The sequence below is a fragment of the Talpa occidentalis genome, unplaced genomic scaffold (assembly GCF_014898055.3).
Source record: "Talpa occidentalis isolate TD23 unplaced genomic scaffold, MPIMG_talOcc4v2.1 talOcc4.3, whole genome shotgun sequence".
Taxonomy (NCBI): Eukaryota; Metazoa; Chordata; class Mammalia; order Eulipotyphla; family Talpidae; genus Talpa; species Talpa occidentalis.
The window spans coordinates 141,563,082-141,582,713 of record NW_023603184.1 but is presented as its reverse complement, the minus strand read 5'-3'; the positions used below and the strand labels follow the sequence as shown (position 1 = coordinate 141,582,713).

General features: G+C 49.0%; 1 protein-coding gene across 1 annotated transcript in view; it reads left to right on the top strand.

Annotated features, from left to right (window-relative positions):
• The first annotated feature begins 394 nt into the window (after nucleotides 1–394).
• The window catches only part of SERPINE2 (serpin family E member 2), a 56,364-nt gene continuing 37,126 nt past the window's right edge, over nucleotides 395–19,632 (top strand). The window contains exon 1 of the mRNA XM_037524142.2: nucleotides 395–450. The gene's annotated coding sequence lies outside the window, so the exon portion shown is untranslated. The remainder of the gene's footprint in view (nucleotides 451–19,632) is intronic.

Sequence of the window (19,632 nt, the reverse complement as noted above, 5' to 3'; positions counted from 1 at the left end):
CACCCCGAGACGCGCGCCCCACGTGCAGGTCGGCTCCGGGCCGGCGCCGCCGCGCTGGGTCGGTGCGTCCGCCGGTGCTTTCGGGGCGCAGCCTCGCGACGGGGACCCCCGGGGGGACGGCAGCCGAGAGGCCGCGCGCGGGGGCGCCCCGAGAGCCGGCGCGGGGACGCCGCGGCCGGCCGGCACACAAAGGCGGCGGCGGGAAGGCGGGGCGGGGCGGGCCGGGGGCGGGGGCGCAGGAAGGGGCGGGGGCGCGCGCCCATAAAGCCCCCGCGCCGCGGCCGCTCGGCTGGCGCTGTGGGGCTCCGGCTGCCGGCGTTGCGGGCGCCGCCGCCTGTGCTCCCCGACCCTCCGGCCGCGGCCGCCGCCGACTCCCCGCCGCGGACGCCGGCCCCGGCCCCTCTCGGGCTGCGCTGCCCTCCGCGCCGCACCGGGGCCCGAGCAGGGGCGGTGAGTAGGGCGCGCGCCCCCGGCCATCCCGGCGGCGGGACGGGAGGGCGCGGCCGGCGCTGCCCGCGGCGCCGCGGACGGTCCCGGGGAGGGAGGCTGCGGGGCCCCCGCGCGCCCCAGTCGAGGCGGAGCAACTTTCTCAGCCGCCCCGGGGCCGCCGCGGCCGGGGCTGGGTGCGCGCCGGGCTCCGCTGCGCGAGGCGCGGGGCGCCGCGAGGACACCCCGGCCGGGCGGGGAGGGACCGCGCCGGCCGGGGCGCCCAGGTGTGCCCGCGGCGGGGAGCCCGGGGCCCGCGTGGCTCCTGCGGTCCAGCCTCGCCGGCGCCGCGCACCCGCGCCCGGGGTGCCCAGGTGCTCGGCTTGCGCGCCGCCCGGTAGGGCAAGACCAGGGACTCCTACTTGTTAGCGCTGCCTGGGCGGGCTGGGGGGACAGGGGTTTGGGGGAGAGCCCTCCAGTGGGCCGCTGGCAGGTCTCCGCCGCTTCATCGTCGGTGGACAGGACCATTGAGAGGCTGATCCGTGACTACAGGTAGACGAAAGTATCCAGAAATTCTGGGCGGAATTCGGGATTTGATTTACCCTGGAGGGAAGCAAGGCGGCTCTTACATAAGGCAGCAGCGCTCCACCTTCGGGTATTGTGGGAGATGCTGTTGAAGGTTTTCGTGTTTTAATGAACAAAAAAAAAAATCGTCTTCAGGTATGTCTCTCTTGAGAAATCTCAGAGGCTGCTGGGTGTTGCTTTGACTACTTTGTAGAGAATGTTCTTATATTTAGCATCAACATGAAAAGGTGTTTGAAGGTTTGACTTCCTCTTTCTAGCCAGGAAGCAGTTTATTTCTCTGAACTGTTGAGGAACAATTTACATGATAATTTTCCGGTTTGAAGATTTTACATCAGAAGTTGAACACAGATAAACTGGAGGAAATGTAAGCTTTGCTAAAACACGCTTCAAAAATTGAAGGGATTGCAATACTGTCTGCCTGTCTACATCAGCAATTAGGACCTGTGCATAATATTTTGGTAACAATTTTCTTCAGCTTTTCAAGTTAAGGTGTTGGTCTTAATAATCTTAAGATTTCTTTCAGCTCTCAAGTTTTGATTTTTTTATTTAAACCAGGTTTGAAAATACCGTACAGTGCAGGACAATTACTGAAGGTCATAAGGATGTCATCCATGTTTTGCATTAAAAGGAATGAGTATATGCCAAAATTTTCTGTCTCCTGGGAACTTCCCCTATCGGTGTAGTTTACAAAGGGCAAAAATGATTCAGTCCCCAAAATATGTTAATTTTCAGTTCTGCACATGGTGATTAAATACTAGTCAGAGATTGTTGGAGGTGGTAGAGCTGACAATGACATGGTGACTTAGCCAGGTCCCACTGTACCTCTGCAGGACTCTCCCGCCTGCCGGTCATTCTGCCACAGTATGGGAGACTTTAGCTCGTGGTCCATGGGCTTTCTCTCCAGCCCCCAGCCCCACAGTTCACTTGGGGCATGGTCTGCATTGCATTTCTTTAACTCAGATCCAGTGATCTCCACCCACGCCAGCTGCTGAGTCCTCTACCTCCATCCACGCCCCTCTGACTGTTGCTCCGGTTCTGAAACCAGAAACTTCAGCATCTCAGTGTCTCTAAATCACAAACTACTCCCTTCCAGGTTGCCAACCGGTGTGCTACTGCAGCTCTGCTCCCATGTGAGAGATGGTTCTCCCTTCCTTCTGGTTGGGCTGGTGGCTTCATGGCCCAGTCTTTGGAGACTGTGACCACCACATGAAGTCTTTCCATGTCTTTCATTTCCCTCCTACAAGCTTTTCCTTCTGTACCCTGTCTCCCCAGAAATCTTCAGCAACTACTGCATCCAAGCACTTTGCTAGACTCTGACTTCTGGTAGAGAGAGTAGGTCCCTATGCTCTTGAAGCAGTGGTTCTGGAGGGAGGAAACAGACAAAAAAAAAAAGCAAACCTAATCAAACTAAAGAGTGTAGAAAAATAGAAGAAAAAGCCAGTAGGGGAGGGACAGAGGTCAAAGTGCCTGATGTCTCTGGAAGCATCCAGAATCCAGACACCTCCTGGTCTTGGGGGATCATACTCTCCTCTCTCACTTTTAGCTCCTGTTTCTGTGAACCCCTCCTTGTCAGCTGTATTTTGAATATGACTTCACCTTGTTCCTGCGCACCCACATCATCTCCAGCATCCCTGGTACTCCCCAGGCTCCTTAAGCAAGTAAATACTTTCCCAGTCTTCCTTTCCTTTCTGCCTATGGGCCAGAGGTTCCCCCAAAGTAGGAGAGGACTCCAGGATTCCTGAACAAGAGATCCTATGGCTACTCCCTGCTCATCACTGTGTCACTGGATGGGATGCTTCCTCTTTTCTGCTGCTTTTCTTGTCGTCGCTGGCTGCTGTCTTCTCCTGCCTTCCTCTCTGCCTCCCTGGCACCTCCACTGCCAGAGCGAGGGCTCACCCAGGGTGGTGTGCTGACCTCGCCTATGTTCTAGGACGTCTGGACGAACCATATTCCCACAGCTCCAGCTCTCCCCATTGCCCAGTAAGCCCCAGACTGGTGTCTCCCGCTAGTTACCTACTACAATCCAGCAACTTAGCCGTGATTTTAAATCCCAAACAGATTTTAGTTCCCACATTTACCCCATAACCATTTCATCCTTAGCCAAAATGTGCCCCTCTGTCTTTTGGTGGAGTCTGCACTGTTCCCTGATGTGGTTTGGGGCACCCCAGGGCGATGCTGGATGCCTGCAGCTGCTGCCCCACATCCAGATAGCTGCCAAGGCCCGTGGCTTCCTCGTGCTGTGAAATCCCATGGCCTGCACTTGGTCACACTGGCCCTGCCTGCTTCCTAGTCCACAAGAGGTAGTGGCCAAGCAGCCATTTCCAGCTGGCAGGTGTGTTGTTGGCCCAAACAAAGATACAAAAAAATGAGTGAATATTAGAAATATTAAGAGATGACTTGGATTTAAAGTTCTCTTAAAAATCAGAAGGCCTGGAACATGAGGCAAACCTGCAAGTGGCAGCACTTGCAAGGGAGTTTCCAGTGCCTGCTGCATGCAGGTTGCTTGCTCTCCAGCTCCCTCATAGGCAGTAGCTTCCAGTCCCAGAGGCTTCTGAGCAGCTGCCAGCATCAGCCGTTGCTTCCCAACTGGCTTCCTGCGCTGTCACCTGGTTCGCTTTCTTGCACCAAGTTTTGTGCCCCTTTCCACCGCCTTCCTGGGGTGACATTCCTCCCATCCTAAAAATCCATATCTTGTGTCCCTCTTGTTAAAGGCTCAGTGCTTCCCTCTTGCCTTGGGGACAAACCCCGACTGTGAAGAAGTGACATTGAGATGTCACAGTTAGGAGGCTGGACAATCTGGAATCCTCGTGTTCTCTTACCTGGGCTGAGATGCAGACTCTGCCGATTACCAACCATTTCCACAGACCTGCCCACACTCCCTCTTCCTCACAACTGCCTGGGAGGAGACAGGACTCTGTCCATGTCACACCCCAGGCTGCAGTGGGGAGACTGTATAGCGGCCCAGGCTGTCCTGGGAGCACTCAGCCCTTGCACATGGTGGCCCTCTTGAACCAACCTGCAGGGTGCTCCCATGCTCCCTGTGAGCTGCCCTGGTCCAGAGCTCCGCAGCCTCAGCGAGGGAGCTCCCCACAGTGCTCCATTCTCTTCTCCAGGGACTCCCCAGGGCGCTGTAATGACTTGACAAAGTGTAAGCTTCCCTCAGCCCCTTTCCACCTCCCTGCCTTGTGCCCCCACCAACTTTTATTCTCTTGCATAGTCGACCTCCTGCAGACTCCTGCCCGCTGCCCACGCCTCCCTCCTGCTCTCCAGCTGGGGCTCTGCCTGGAAGCTGCTTTCTCCATCTTCTGTGTGCCTTGTCTGCTCATTTTCACTTTTTACAAGACTCAGGTCCACTATCACCTGTTCCTAAAGTCCTTCAAGACAGTCCCTCTCGAATGTGTGTGGTCGTGAACCCCCTGCACCCCATGTCCCCCCACCCCGCAGGTGCCTCTGATGGCCACTACTGTCAGAGCAGCAAGCTTTCCCACCAGGCTCTGGGTGCTGGAAGATGTGCTCGTGTTTTCATTTCCTTTGCACCAGGAGTGCTGCGTGACCCGAAGGCTTTTAGTGTGTGGGGGCACTAAACCACCTTCCTAGTTTTCATTACATTTACTGTGTGCTTTATGAAAGGATACTCGTCTTGCAGGCTTAAAGGGGAGCTTTCCCCCTAGACGTCCTGTGCTTCCGCTACATCTGCCTTTCATATGTATCTTCACATTGGAAAAAATGTCTGATCAGCCAAGCCTTTGGAGCTAGAACATGGCTTAGGGGAAGCAGGAGTTGAGCAGAAGTGTTTCTGCGCCTGCGCTCACTTCAGTTTCCCGTGCTCGGCTTCTGCTTCCTTGGGGCCCATTGTCTGTCTGTACTCCATTCATGATTTGTGCCAGGTGGGAGAATGCATCCCCCTTTATTTCATTCACCCTTTCTGGAGATGGTGATGCCTGGCCTATTTTGGACCTTTTTTGGCTAATGTCCTCAGCCAGGGCTTGCGAGAGGCCCTGGGCTGGGCCTCCTAGCATTTGTATGCTTGACCATCTAAGACTTCATCTCCTTGTCTGTCCAGGGGATGTGATGAAATAATGATATCATTAGGAAAAAAAATTATAACTTATTAGGATTTTATTAGGAAAAAATTATAACTTATTTGCTTTCTGAGATCTAGCTTTCTTATAAATAATCAGGTCTAGATGAAATTTTTTCTTAAATGCCTTGTTTTAGGTTTCCATGAAGTTCCTTCTCTCCCTCCTTCCCTCCACCTTCCTCTTTCTCTCTTAAACTTATGAAATCATTTAGCTTGACTACTTAGTACTCAGAAATGGCATTGAGCATCAATAAGAAGATTTAGTTTGTGTTCTCACTTGGAGGATATAAAATTCTCCAGTTGTATTAAAATGTTAAATAAATTGGGGCCCAAATATTTGGGTCTTCTTTTTTTTTTTTTTAAGATTTATTTATTCATACAAGCACTGGGTACAGTCAGAAGCGCAGGAGAGTGAGAGAATTCACCAGAGCCAGAGCAGGGAGCAGAACAGGCAGACTGACTAAGTACACTGCTGACGGGAGCAGCGGGCGTGGCAGGAGAGGTCTGTGCGCCATGTGGGACCCTTACCAGCGGCTGGGGATCGAACCAGCGCTGCAGAGGCTGTGGGCAGCTTCTCAGCCCAGTGCTTAACTGCTGTGCCACCAGAGAGGCCCTATTTGGGTCTTCTTTGTAAAGCTCTGTGGAGCACCCCTGAATGAGTCCACGTTCTCTTTGCAAAACCATCTTTTCTCATGAGCAGGTTGCTTGCTGGGGCTGCAAATCTTATGTTGAATTTTTAAGAAACTCTCCTTAAGTATGTAATGGAGCCAAATGCAACAGACTACACCTTTAAGTTATTTCCCAGTTCACAATTTGACTAAGAACACTGAAAGATGAGTGTAATTTCATTTCTCTTTTGAGAAATGCTGCCTTTCACCCGACAGACTGAGTCCATTGACACAGTCAGTGATTCTCCCCTTATTCTGCTGTTAGATTTCGAGGTCTGGATGTCAGCCCAGGCCAGAGAAGTTGGCGTTCCTTCTCAGCCTCTTTTTGTGCTTGGGGATGGCCACTGAGCCTGAGCAATCCTCTGTTTGTAATTCCATTCATGTGTATTGACAAACACGTCCCCTTTCATCCTTGAATTCCTTCAAAGTTTGGGGTGGATGCCCCAGTTCAAGATCAGATTTGGAGCACCCCACACTCTTGCTTCAGTTTGACCTCAGTCTTTGCCCTTCGCTTCAGATGATAATTCGAGAATTGGAACCCACTGTGCCTTTCTATTTTTATCAGTTAATCCTTGGGAGAAAGATAATATGGAGAAGATTTTAATGTAAAAGAAAAAACAATCCCATGAAAAGGCAGGAAAGATTTCTTGTAGCGGCTGCAGGTCTTGGTAAAGGTACTTAGTTTCTGTAACATCCCCCTTACCCCCCCCCCCATAGTGAGAGCTCTGGTAACCTGGGGAATTTCTCTTAAGAGCATCCCCAAAATAGCATTGGCCCTCACTCCCCCATCCCCCCTCCATTTAGTGCCAGTTAGTATAGATTTAGAAAAAAATAACTTTAATCCTAAATTTAATGGACCAAATTTTGAAAGTGGGAGGGGGTGGGTATACAGGAGTTTAACACCAAATAGGAAGCCCACTAGAAAATGAACACATTGACTGAAAATTAATATAGGTTTTTCTTTTTATTTTCTTTTTTTTGTGTGTGAGAAAATGCTGTATAAATAATGGCAGTGTTTACTTCCTCTGCTAATTTTGTTTTATCATTTTTAGAATAAGGAATCCACTTAGGAAGCAAGTATTTTATTGAGGATTTGGTCACTGCTGAAGTTATGTGAGTGATTAGTCACTGCATTATCTTTTGGTTACTAGTGCAGAAACTGGCTGGCATCAAAATAACTGACATAAAAACAAGGGAGTGGGGGGAGGGCAGGAAGGAAGTTGCTGGCTCAAATTGCCAACCCGGAGGCACTGCTAGTCTGGGAGGGACTAGAAGCAGGGACTCGGGGCTTTGACTTCCTTTCCTTGCCCTCTGTATCTTGCTCAGCCTCTGAGCAGGTGGCTCTGGGCTTCTTCCCTGGAGCCTCATGATCCAAAGAGGGACTTCCTGCTGTTCCAGTTGGAAAAATCCTAGAGAATCATCTGATTGGCTCATTTTGGGTCATGTGCTTTTCTCTAGACCAATGGCTATGAGCAGAGGAATGGGATCCTGTGATTGGCCAGAGTCTGTCACATGCTCAGCCCACATGACTGTGAGCAGAGGAATGGGATCCTGTGATTGGCCAGAGTCTGTCACATGCTCAGCCTGTGGTGAAGAGGGAAGTATTAAGAGTGGTGTGCTTGCTGGGCAGACAAGTCACCCCAACTGGTATTAGTGTTTGTTTTCAGTTGACAGAGGCTCTGTGTTGCCTCCTTGAACCTCACGCCTCTTGTGGGACAGAAACTAATGTTATTCTTGTCCCACCTTTGGGAAAGAGGAGCGTGGAGCTGCTGGAACATCTGTGGTCCTGCACACGACCTGAATGAATCAGCCTGAACCCAGGTGTGTAAACGTGTGTGAATTGTGAGCTGACACCATGAATTTCCAAAGATTTTTGTCTAATCAATATTTATAGCTTCTCAAAAAGAAATTCCTGTCAAATGACATGCCTCCTTTCTAAAGACAAGCTTCTCACTTGGCTGCAGGGAGTCCTTCAGCAACACCACCCAGACCCTCAAGGCGGGCAGAGGCTCCTATGTTCACGTTATGTTTGAAGCAATGTCTTTATGCCTTTGCTACCCCCCCCCCCATTCCTTGGATACTTGTGTTTTTCTGGGACTCAAATCTAAAATTAGTACTGACCTTTGGATTGAAAGGTAGAGTGCATTTATCCAGAGGCCAAGGGAATAACTTAGGTTGAGCTGAATAAAACTCAGAATAAGCAAAGAGCAGGTGTGATGTGACTTTTAAAAGATGCCTAGTTGAGTGCCAGCAGTGTGTGCAGACAGCTTAGCCGAGACCACTCCTCCAGATCTAATTTCTTTTTCTCTAAAGTTTATAGGTGCACACATTATTTCACAATTGACACATCTAAATAGTATAGACCATCCCCTCCGCCCCTCCTCCTGTCCTCTCTTCCTTAGTATAGTGCAGTATTTAAGAATGGGGAATATTTGGATTCCACTTTGGTGTTGGTTTGTATCTAGATGCTGTCACTCACTAGCTGGAGGCTGGAGGTCGTAACCACATTACTAACCTTTTCCAACCCTTGGTTTCTTTATCTATGTCTGTGAGTTGGGCGTGCGCGTAGCTGTCTTAGTGTTGTGAGGATGGCGTGGCGAGCCTGCTTCAGGTGCTTTGTACAGGAGCCGGGCGGGAGCTGACTCAGGGTTCTCTTTGTCCCATGGGGCAGCGCTTACCTCCTCCAGGACTCACTTTTTCATTGTGTCTTTGAGCTGTTTAACAAGGGGCTTGCTTTTTGTGCTCATGTGCTGTTTCCAGACCCCTTTGCTGGAACATTCTCTGGGGAAGTACTCCTGGGGATCAGCTGGTATTCTGTCCTTCCCACAGGCATCAGGCGCCTCAGTACTGGCCTTAGAACAAAGGGTGGTGAACACACAAGCTCCCTCTTACTCCACCTGCGTGAGGACGTACGTGCAGACAGCTGCGTGGCCAGGAGGCGCTTCCATGATATGTCGCAGGCTGAACCTGTCATGGGCTGGGCGCTTTTTATTTTTCTTATAAAGAATGACTCAATGTCTATGCAGTAGGACATATCATCTATTTGGTTTAATTTTCTGGTCTTTGCAAGTGTCGCATCCAGAGTCTTCTCTCTTTTTGTTCTTGTTTTTTAGACTGTGAAAAAATCATTCTACTGAATCCAATGATGTCCAAATACCCAAAAAGAATCATTTTCAACACACACTGAACATATTTAAACAGTCATTTAATTGTGATTTGATTCCTGCAATATAAAGACTTCTATGAATGTGAGATGAACCTCAGTAAACATTCCCAGATAGGAAATGTATTTTCTGCTGCCAGTAAAGTGACTTTTAAGGATTTTACTGGAAAATAGCCACTGAGGTTTTATACCACTTTCCCTATACAACCAAACCTGAATTTCCTTCTGAGAGTGGGGCAGGGGATGCCAGGGGCATTCTGAGCGATGAATTCATTGTGAAGTTTCTTTCTGAAGGTATGGCCTTTCTCTTTGAAATTAATTACCTCATACCATCTTTTTTTTTTTTTTTACCAAAAGACTCATATCATCTTTTTTTTTTTTGAAAGATTTATTTTATTTATACAAGAACTGGGGTACAGCCCAGAGTACGGGAGGTTGAGAGAATTCACCAGAGACAGAGTGGGGAGAAGAACAGGCAGATGGACCGAAAACACTGCTGAGGGGAGCAGCGGGTGAGACGGGAGAGATCTGCCGCGCCATGTGGGTATCTCCCTGGCCGGCCGGGAATCGAACCAGTGCTGCAGAGGTTGCAGACAGTTTCACAGTGCTGGGCTCAACCTGCTGTGCCACTGGGGAGGCCCTAGACTCATACCATCTTACATACAACCTGTTCATTTCTTTGTGTGACATGTTAATTAAAAGAACATTTGGAGGCTGGGCCAGAGATGCCTAAGTGTCCAGAGTAAACATGTCAGGGTGCAGCGAGATGGTAATTCCTGAAGTCAAAAGGCTGATCATCCGCTTGTGAGTTGACAGGGCAAGAGCTGAAAACTCAATTGTTCCCACGTACTTACCAGCTTCAAATTTCTTTGAGTGTATTTTTACATGCACAATGACAAAAGTTAAGTTCTGGGCCTTGCTGCCTGCCTCAGTGAGAGCTAGTTTCCAAACTAGAACTTAGACTGTGTCCTAGTCACATGCATGCCTTGTCCACCCCCACCCCCCCCAGGAACCCTCCAGGCTTTTCTGGTCTGTCTTCTGCTTCTTGGCTTCTTCCCGGTGCCTGACACAGAGGCGCCCAAAGAGCCTTGAGAGAAGGAAATGAAAGATCTTGGATCTTCCGCGTGTCAAGTCCTGGGAGGCACATTTCCCTTGTGATCTTATTGAATCGTGCCAGCTGATGTAAGGTAGACATTATTCCTCATTTACAGGTGAGGAAACTGAGGTTCAGGTGTGTGGTGAACTCTGCTAAGAGCTCCAAAGGTGGAATATTCACCCAGGTCTTCGTGTGGGGTGGAGATTTTCAACTGAAACATCATTTGCAGTGAATGACAGAGGCTGGAGGCTGGAGCAGAGCCACCATGCCCGACCCACCCCTCCCACCATGAAAGACTGGGGCATTGTTAGATGGAAGATGAATTTGGGGGTCAAGGGAACTTGGTTAAACCCATGCTCCAAGTTTGGTATTTTAGGAATAACACTTTAGGCATAACACTTGTCCATGGGTATTCCTTTTTAATTTTTTTTTTCTTTTTACATTTTAAAAGGACAGGTTTATTAGGAAAAGGAGAAAAAGAGACAGGTACTTGCTTAATCACAGGTAGGCAGGAAAGTTGCCTCCACATGTTCCTCTTCCATAGCTGGAGAGTGGAGGTGGCCAGGACAGCACCTCTGCAAAGAAGGGGCCTACTGTGCTGTGTCACAGTAGGATATTTGGTGCCTTAAGTCATTGGCATGGCCAGGATTGAAGCAGGCTGAGAACTCACGTCTCTCCTCTCTTGGCTCCTGTCCCTTATCCCCTCTCCAGATGCCAGGTCTGGGTACAGCGTGGTGACACAAGTCCCATCACCTGTCACCCACCCTGGATTAGGCCCAGAGAACGCCACTAGCTTGGGGACTGTGACCATCATTCCTTTAAGCCACGGGGCTGACTCCTGCTGCTTTTCTCCATGTTGAGGGCATGTTCATATCCATTCCCTGTTCTCTTAGAGGATTGTTCCCAGAGGGTAGAGGGAGTCCCCAAGACTTACACTTGATGCACCTGCCCCCACGAGACTTCAAAGGAGTAGGAGGCAGTCATACTATTGTATTTGGGAGGTCATTTGCGAGCTGGGTTTGAGCACTTACTGAACACAGAATATCCACCAAACAGGGCTTGGAGGATCATATATATTTATGTGCAAGAAACGTATCTGAGACACTTTGACAATTTGAGATAGTCTAGAACAGCAGCATTGCCATAGTGGGGGGCAGCAGTCAGGGGTACATGGTCTGCAGATGACTTAAGTGCAATAGGGAAAAGCCCTCAGAGTGGGCTGGCCTTTCATGGCCACCATGCACCCTGTGCCATAGTGACCAACTCTTCCTCCCCAGGGCAGCAGACCTGTCCCCTTGACCTGGCTTAGCAATCCGTCCCCAAAGGAGCTGTTTGGGGGTCAAACTGGAGTGGCTGGTGAGGACCAAATGGTTGGGAAGCTGCATGAGATGCCTCTCTCCTCCCTCTTGGTGGACGGGCTCCAGGAGAGTGGGGTGGAACCCCAATGGCCCGAGCAGTCATGGGTGCTGGAGTGAAGACCATGAAAGCGCTTTATATGCACTGCAGCCGGGTGGTGGCTCTGGGAGGCTGGCAGCACAAGGTCATTCTGTAGATGAAAAAACCTAGAGGCGCTAGGTACAAGGTACCTAGGTTGTACAAGAAGGTGGGCAAGCAAATGGGAGACTCTTCCTGCATCTGTTACCTCAGTTGTATCCTGAAATGCTCCTGTGAGCTTCAGTGAGGCAGCCTGTGACAGGACTGTGCAGACAGTAGGAGCTTTATCAAAGTTACCCTCCACCCCTACCTCCTTGGCAGCTACTCACCAGCTCCATTGCTAGTAAACATGGTTTCTTTAACTGGCGATGAGAAACTGGGGAGACATTCTCCCCCTCTAAAGCATGACTTGATGACAAAAAGAAGCACAACCTTGTCCACCCTTCAAGATTCTTCAGCGTAGATTCGTCTTGTGGCAGAGGTTGAACAGGAGAGAGGGAAAGCTCCCATGAAGTCATTGATGGGCTGATTTTTATTTTTCCTTGAGGTAACCTTGCATTATAACGTTAAATCTCAGGTGTGCCTCTCTGCTGTCACTGACTTCTAATTCCAGAAATCCACGTCCCTCTGCCCCGGCTTTGGATGTGGGGAGGTACAAAGACTGGTCCTATGAGGAAAAGTTCTGTGGTGCCGAGTTGTCACATAGTTTTATGGAACAGTGTTTCACACAATCCTCAGGGGATTCCAGGGTTCAAGATGGGGGAGGAGCTTATCGCTGACTGATCGAGGAGGAGCCTGATCACAGGCAGGTGCAGGCTTTGTCCCATCAGCTGTATCCTGAAAGACTCCTGTGAGCTTCAGTGAGGCAGCCTGTGACAGGTGCAGGTACACACAGTAGGTGCACACAGTAGGAGCTTTCTCAAAGTCACTCTCCACTTCTACCTCTTGGGCAGCTACTCACCAGTTTCATTGCTAATGAACAGGTGTCAAGCTAGACAATAGCTGGGCCCACAGGTGTGATGAAATGGACACAGGTTTCTTCTGGGAAACACCTTCCACCCCCCACCAAACCCAGAAGACATTCGCCAGGACCTCAGCAAATTTGGGTGGCTAAAACCAAGTTTGGAATCAGACCTTGCTCTGCTTCAACTGGCTTCTCATGTTTGCAGACTTTTGCTGGCAAAGCGGCTGCTGGCCCTATAAAAGCTATAAATGTAGCGTGTTTATCATTTTAAATATCCCATTGGCATTTTATTTGTTGACACACTCTTTGTACTGAAAGAGGAGAGCAGAGGATCAGATATAAAAGCAGAGGGCCCTTCTAAAAGTGGGAATTATTAACTCTTATCTTCCTCGTCCCTCATTTCCGCTTCCAATTAGCAGTATTTCTTGATCCTGCACCTAGAGGTATATAAACATATGTTTTACTTGTTTAATATATTTTGGATGGTGTCTCCCATTTAATTCCCCCCAGAAGTTAAAATGAGGAAACATGGAACTCAGGATCCGTTCCCAGCTTCCTCTGCATAACTTTTTCACTTGTTGTCAAGAACTTACCATGGAGCATGTGGGTGGGCCAAGCCTGTGTGGGTCTCTTGTGCAGGCTAGTTAAGAGGGGAGTTCATGACCAGAACCAACGTGGGGAGCAGGGAAGGGAGATAAAGTGCACCAGGCATTGTGGGATCCCTTCCACAGGTGCCAAGAGTTATCCCATAGCTGCTCTGGCTTCATCTAGCGAAAGATGGAGCATCATTACAGCTCTGTGCCAGAAGCCAGGATTTAATGCAAAATCTTTAGTGTATTTGGAGGGAATGTACGGAGGATGTTGCTCGTCTGTTCATTTCCCTGAAACCTTCCTTATCTGAGTCTCAGAAATGAACCTGGGGGTGCAGGTGTATTGGAAGCTGATTGAACTACACCAGGCTCTTCCTTTCTCCCTCCATCCCTCCCTCCCTCCTGGGTTCTGTCACTCAGGCTCCATACTCCTGCCTTCCCTCTGTTTGCTCTGGGGGAAAAAAACACTGTAAATAAATACTGAGTGGTGCCAAAGGGCGAAGAGGAACTTAGGATGGCTGTCAAAGGCTGCTGATTTAATGTCAGGATGCTGAGGAGCGGGTGCTCAGGAGGCTCGCCTGAGGTGGCATCACTTAGGGGAATCACAGCAGGAGGCCTTTGTGGAAAACTCAGATTTCATCAGGACCCCCAGGGTTGTTGCAGGACAGAGATACTAACAGCTGCCATATCCCTAAGTTATGGTATTGTCCACATGAATAGTCCTCACAGAAGCCCATTGTGATGGGAAAGCTGATTAATAAGTACAGTGTGTAACAAGTGAGATCATTAACGTCTCAAGTCATAGGCTCCAACCTGAATTATTTCTCATGGCCAAAGCAGTTTCTGGTCAACCCCCAGGGTTACAGTCAACATTTCACATTCTCAAGTGTTAGGGATGTCTATGTCTTAGGTACAGACAATATAAGATAATAGCATTAGCCCTTGGTGAGAGGTTATTGAAATAGGTCACTTCTGAGTCCTTTCATCATTGCTAATTCTGCTCCTTCATGTGTGGCGCGAGAGCTAAGGTTAAAGGTTTACCTACCTGAGGAATAACACTCAGCTGTGAGTGGCATTTTCATTCTATAAATATGTGTGGAGCGTCCACTGTGACTTGGCTTTCGGTTCTGATGCACTCAGTTCTTTGCTAGCTTGGTTGTCACTTGCCAGGGGGGCCCCAATTGCTGAGACTGCCTTTCTCTCATGTTGAGGGGAAGTTAATGGAGGCTCTTCCGGTTTCCACCTCTACTTGATAATTTGCTGTGTGGAGGGAAGCACTTGTGATCAAACTCTGTTATGGCAGGTAAAGTCAAGGCAGATTGACACCTTATTTGCCTTTGATACCACCTATCAACACTCTACTGTGTTTCTTAGTCCTTTCTATGCACGAGCACCTCAGTGATTTGTGGGTTCATTCTGGACTCCTGGAATCAAGCAAGAATGGCAATAAAGTGAGTCACACAAAGTTTTTGGTTTCCCCATGCATATATAAAAACCATGCTGTTGTCTGTTAAGTATGCATAATAGTATGTCGAAAAAAGCAATTATGTACCTTAATTAAAAAACCATTTTACTGCCAAAAGAAGCTCTGAGTGCCCTGTTTTGTTAGTCTTCTCTCTGTGCTTGTCTGCCGTTAGCCTAGTTCCTAAGGTCAGCTTTGTAATTTCTACTACTGTGCTTTGCTTGTGGCGTCGGACCTGAGGGACGGGTTGATCATCATCTGAGCTGTCAGTGGGTGTTGGGGGAGCATCTTGTCTCAGTAGTGATGGTGTTGACTGACCAGGTTGGGGGTATGGAATGTCAGGGTGGCTGTGGCAATTTCCTTTTGTTCTTTTATTTATATTTTTTTAAAGATTTATTTATACAAGAACTGGGGTACAGTCGGATGTGCAGGAGGGTGAGAGAATTCACCAGAGACAGAGTGGGGAGCAGAACAGGCAGACAGATCGAAGACACTGCTGAGGGGAGCAGTGGGCGAGACAGGAGAGGTCTGCCATGACACATGGGTTTCTCCCTGGCCAGTGGGAAATTGAACCTGCACTGCAGAGGCTGTGGACAGCTTCACAGCAGGACACTTAACCCGCTGCACCACCGGGGAGGCCCTATTTATATTTTTATTGAAGTGCTGTTGGTTGAGGTCATTGTTAGCGATTCCGAAGTTGGATCCCCCTTCAGGTGTCGTTACCGCATTGCCCCCACCCCCATCTTCTATTTTACTCCCTGCCCACTTTGTTCTTAGCTCTCTGCTCCCTCTTCCCCTCTGGGTGCCTCAGTTCTGTAGTCAGCAGTTTCTTAAAATTAGACAACCAGAAAGTTTGCCATATCCATTGGCTCTTCTTTTCCCAAGACTTCTCTGTAGCCTGTGATGCTGTTTGATAGTATTTTGCCTGCAATAGAAGTTCTTCCAAAATTGGAGTCAATCTTCTCAACTCTGCTGCTGCCTTATCAACTAAATCTGTGTAATAGTCTGAGACCTTTGCGGTTATTTGAACATTGTTCTCAGCATCTTCACCAGGAGATTCCATCTCAGGAAACCACTTTCTTGGCTCAGCCAACTCCTCATCCATGCGAGTTGTACTATGAGGTGGCAACCGTCCTGTCAGCTTCAGGCTCCACCTCCAGTTCTAATTCTCTTGCTGTTTCTACCACGTCTGTATTACTTCCACCACTGGAGTCTTGAACCCCTCTAAGTCCTCCAGGAGGGTTGGAATCAATTTCCCCCAAACTCCTGTGGCCCTTGATATTCCAGCTTCCTCCTATGAGTGAAAAATGTTCTTCATGGCATCTAGAATGTGACACAGAGCCGTGAAGTGAGCGGTTGGGAAAATGGCAGTAGTAGACTTGCTCAACCCAAGCTTGACCCCACTTGTAAAAAACACATGACCTGAGAAGCACAATAAAATGAGGCGTGTCTGCCTTTCCGTCTGTTGTTAGTCTATGACTCTTAAGTCTAGGCTGTCTTTCTGTTCATTTTTTAAGTTCTGCCATGATGCTTTACTTATGGTGTAGGGCCTTGGGAACTAGGATGGCTCCTGAGTGTGCAACCTCTGAAACTGCTAGAAAGGGAAGCTGATGTAAATCTTATAATCCCCTTTACCCTCAGCCTCCAAGCGTTCGGGCTCCTTTTTTGACTTCCTGTTACTTTGACAGATCCTTTCTTCATCACTCTAGACTCTGCTGGTGCCATCTGATCAACCATTGTCATCAACCACCAAGACATCCTTTCCAGGGTGGTGCTGGGGGCACTTTGGACCTCAGAGTGAAGGATGTTTGTTCTCTTCCTCCTGGCAGGCATCTTATTGCTGTTTTGGAGGTTTCTCTTACCTCCAGAGGTCTGAATGATTCTCATGCAGGAATGTTTACTTTCTCAGAAAATGAAGTCCTATGAAAGTTTGATTTTATTTATTCATTTTTCCAGTGATAGTTTTGTTACCATATGCAACCTAAGTTAAGAAGAGAAAGCTCTGTGTTGGCTGATATTTTAATTTTTTAGTAAATAATAAAATTTTATTATGCAGACACCAAAATGTTTGCAACAAGGAGCCCTCAAATCAAAAGTATGAAGCAAGGGTGGTTCGTGGATATATTGTCATAATGTAGCTTGCTTCTTTCTTTCCTTTTTTCCTTCCTTCCTTCCTCTCTGCCTCCTTTCTCCCCTTTCCTTTCCCCCAGCACCACCCCTTCTATCCCTTTACTCTTTTTTCCCCCTCCCTTGAAGCCTCAGAGACCTCAGTTCAGTTAGCAATGTCTACTAGTTCGTAATTCTTTTGCTTTATCAGTTCATCTGCTTTGTTTCCTTATAATATTCCATATGTGAGCTTTTCAGTATTTGTCTTTCTCTTCCTATAAAGTCGTTTTAAAAATCTCGTGGAGCATTGAAATCCTCAGGTCATCAATTCGTAGTGCGAAAATTTAGGAGTGGTTGGGGCTTCCGGCGAGCCATATTGAATTAAATGCACAGAGCACTTTAAGACAGCGCTGGATTGTACATTTTAAAATAGGGAATGCAAATTGAAATTCCTCCTGGGTGCTTTAAATCATGCATTATATGTGCAGTATTTTCAATTAGCTGCAGGAAAAAAATACGCTCCATGTGGCTCTATTTTTACAGCTGGGAATTGCTCTGAGAACATAATTGACTATTTCATACATGTGAGATTTAGTCCAATGACTCATGGGGCATTTACAGTTTAACCAATAATTGGAAATATTGTTGCAGTGTGGCAAGTAAAGAGGGGAAGTCATTTGCTTTCCTGAAGAGGTCCTCCACACTCAAGAGCATCACATTACTCAACGGGGCAGGTGGTGGACAGGGCTCAGAGCAGTATTGAGATTCATTCCTTCCCATTCCATCTGTGGCTCGTGCCATACCATGGAAAGAAAAGGTTTCTCTGCCTGAGGATGCTCTGAGGAAGGACCCAGAACGGTGTTGTGTGTCAGACATAGATGAAAGAGCAGATCAGATGCTAAGAGCTCCATCCTTCCCCCAGTACGTCACCAGCTTCTTTTCCTGTCCCCCACCATCCTTTGCGTACATCTCACATCAGATGTCGTCAGGTGTGCTGGTGCAGAAGGCTAAGCCCACCGTCAGGATGGACCCCCCAGCCCCTGCAGTTCACCAGTGTTAGTGAAGACTGGGAAAGATACTCCCACAGAAATGGTGCTTCATGTGTTAGTTACGGAATCCTGTATCAAAATGCACTGTTGCACCTGCAATTCAGGCAAAGCCTGCTTAACGAGACATTGTGTGAGCAGAATTCAAGTCCTAACCATCCATTTTTAATTTTTCTCTGGATTCATGGTTCTCAACTAGGGGCAGCCTTTCCTCTCCCTCAGGAACATTTGTCAGTGCCTCCAGGTATGTTATTGTCATATGGGGTGGGGGTGGCAGGGGTAGGGAGTTGCTGTACTGTGGGTAGAGGATCATTTCCAAGGATATTAAATCCTACAAGTCACAGCATAGCCTCTGCAGTGCAGGTTCATTTGGCCCAAAATATCAACAGCGCCAAGGTCATGACACTTTGCTGTAGACTTTCTTTAAAAAAAAAAAAAGGCTTCCCAAAATACTTTCGATCACAGCCTGCTTATGAGCTGATGGTTTCTGTAATTGACATTAGTACATGAAGTGATTAAGCTGATCACTGAAAGCTTCCTCTTCATCAAATCCTTGATTGTATATTGAGCACCTCGGTGTCCCATGAGCCACACTGGGAAAGAGCGGAGACAGGACAGACAAGGTCCCCGCCCCAACCACAGGCACAGAGAGAAGAGATGACAGGTGTCCTCTGGACTGGATGGAACTTGAGCATGGAGGCCTGCGGCTGGTGAGCACTTGGCAGAATCTTCCAATGGCTTAGAGAAGCCCCGGCTAGAAGGCAGACCAGCTCATAGCTGCAGCAAGGGGTTGCAGGTCCTGAGGGGTTGGGGAAACTATTGGGTTTCTGCAAGTCTTGATGCTGAGGGCCAAGGTCAGCTGTCCTGTCAGGAAGGTCACTGGGGCAGTGCAGACGATGAGTTGGGTATAGGAGAGACTAAGGTCCTGTTCCCGAAAGTGGCAGCTCGGTGGGGGCAATGGAGGTGGAGAGCGGAGAGCGTGGGGGCCCCGTCTCTGGGGAAGCACACTCCAGCTTGCTGTCTTGTGGGGTAAGAGGGCAGATGAAGGGTGACTCCTGCACTTCCGTCTAGATTCTGGGGCGGATGGGCACTGCTCTTGCTTACTGAGATGCTGAGCCCAGAGGAGGAGCAGCTCCGTTTGGGGTGAGTTCTTCTTCCCATCCTACAATACTGGGTCTCTGTCGTGATCAGCCACTATCAGGTGTCTGGCCCCGGGCTCCACCTTCCCTTACACAGTCGGTGAGATGCTGATGGTGTAAAATGGAAAATATTCCCAGAGCCACTGTGGGGCCTCCTAACACAAAGCTGCCTGGCACTGGGGATTCTCTGTCTAGAACCCTCTTCCCTGCCCCCATCCCTCTACGCCTCCCCCTCTGCCTGGTCATCTCCAGCTCATTTTCCGATGTCCAGCTACACAGCCCTCCCTCACGGCCTCCTCGGACCCCTGCCCGCCCCCGTCCAGGTGTGCCACGGCCTCCTTTGATACACATTCTACTGATAGGAGAACATGTTAAAGAAATACAATGAACGTGCAGACCAAGTCAGTGCGATGATGACTTGCTTAAAGCCTGTTTTCCTTTCCGGACCAGTTGGACCTCGGCCCTATGAACACTTTCAAGCAGATGATTCCCCTTGGTGAGGCTTGGCCTGGGCTTGCAGGGTGTTTATCAGCGTCCCTGGCCATGCCCACTAGATGCCCCCATGCTCAGTGTGGTACCCAGGATGCCTCCAGCGGCTGCCAGGTGTTCCCTGAGAGGCAGAAGGACTAGGCTGAGCACCATGGCTCTGGGCTGTCAGCTCCCTGGATGAGGGACCGTCTGTTTGGCTGGAGTTCTTGCCCCGCCCAGGCTGGCACATGGGTGCTCCATTGATATTTGGGAATAGAGGTGGACAGCCAGTACCCAGATCCCACGGTTGCTTATGGAGACCTTGGAAAAACCACCCTGATTTCAAAAGAGTCCTGGGTTGGTGAATTTGAGCCCGGAAATCCAGAGTCTTCTCAGCTGAGGGT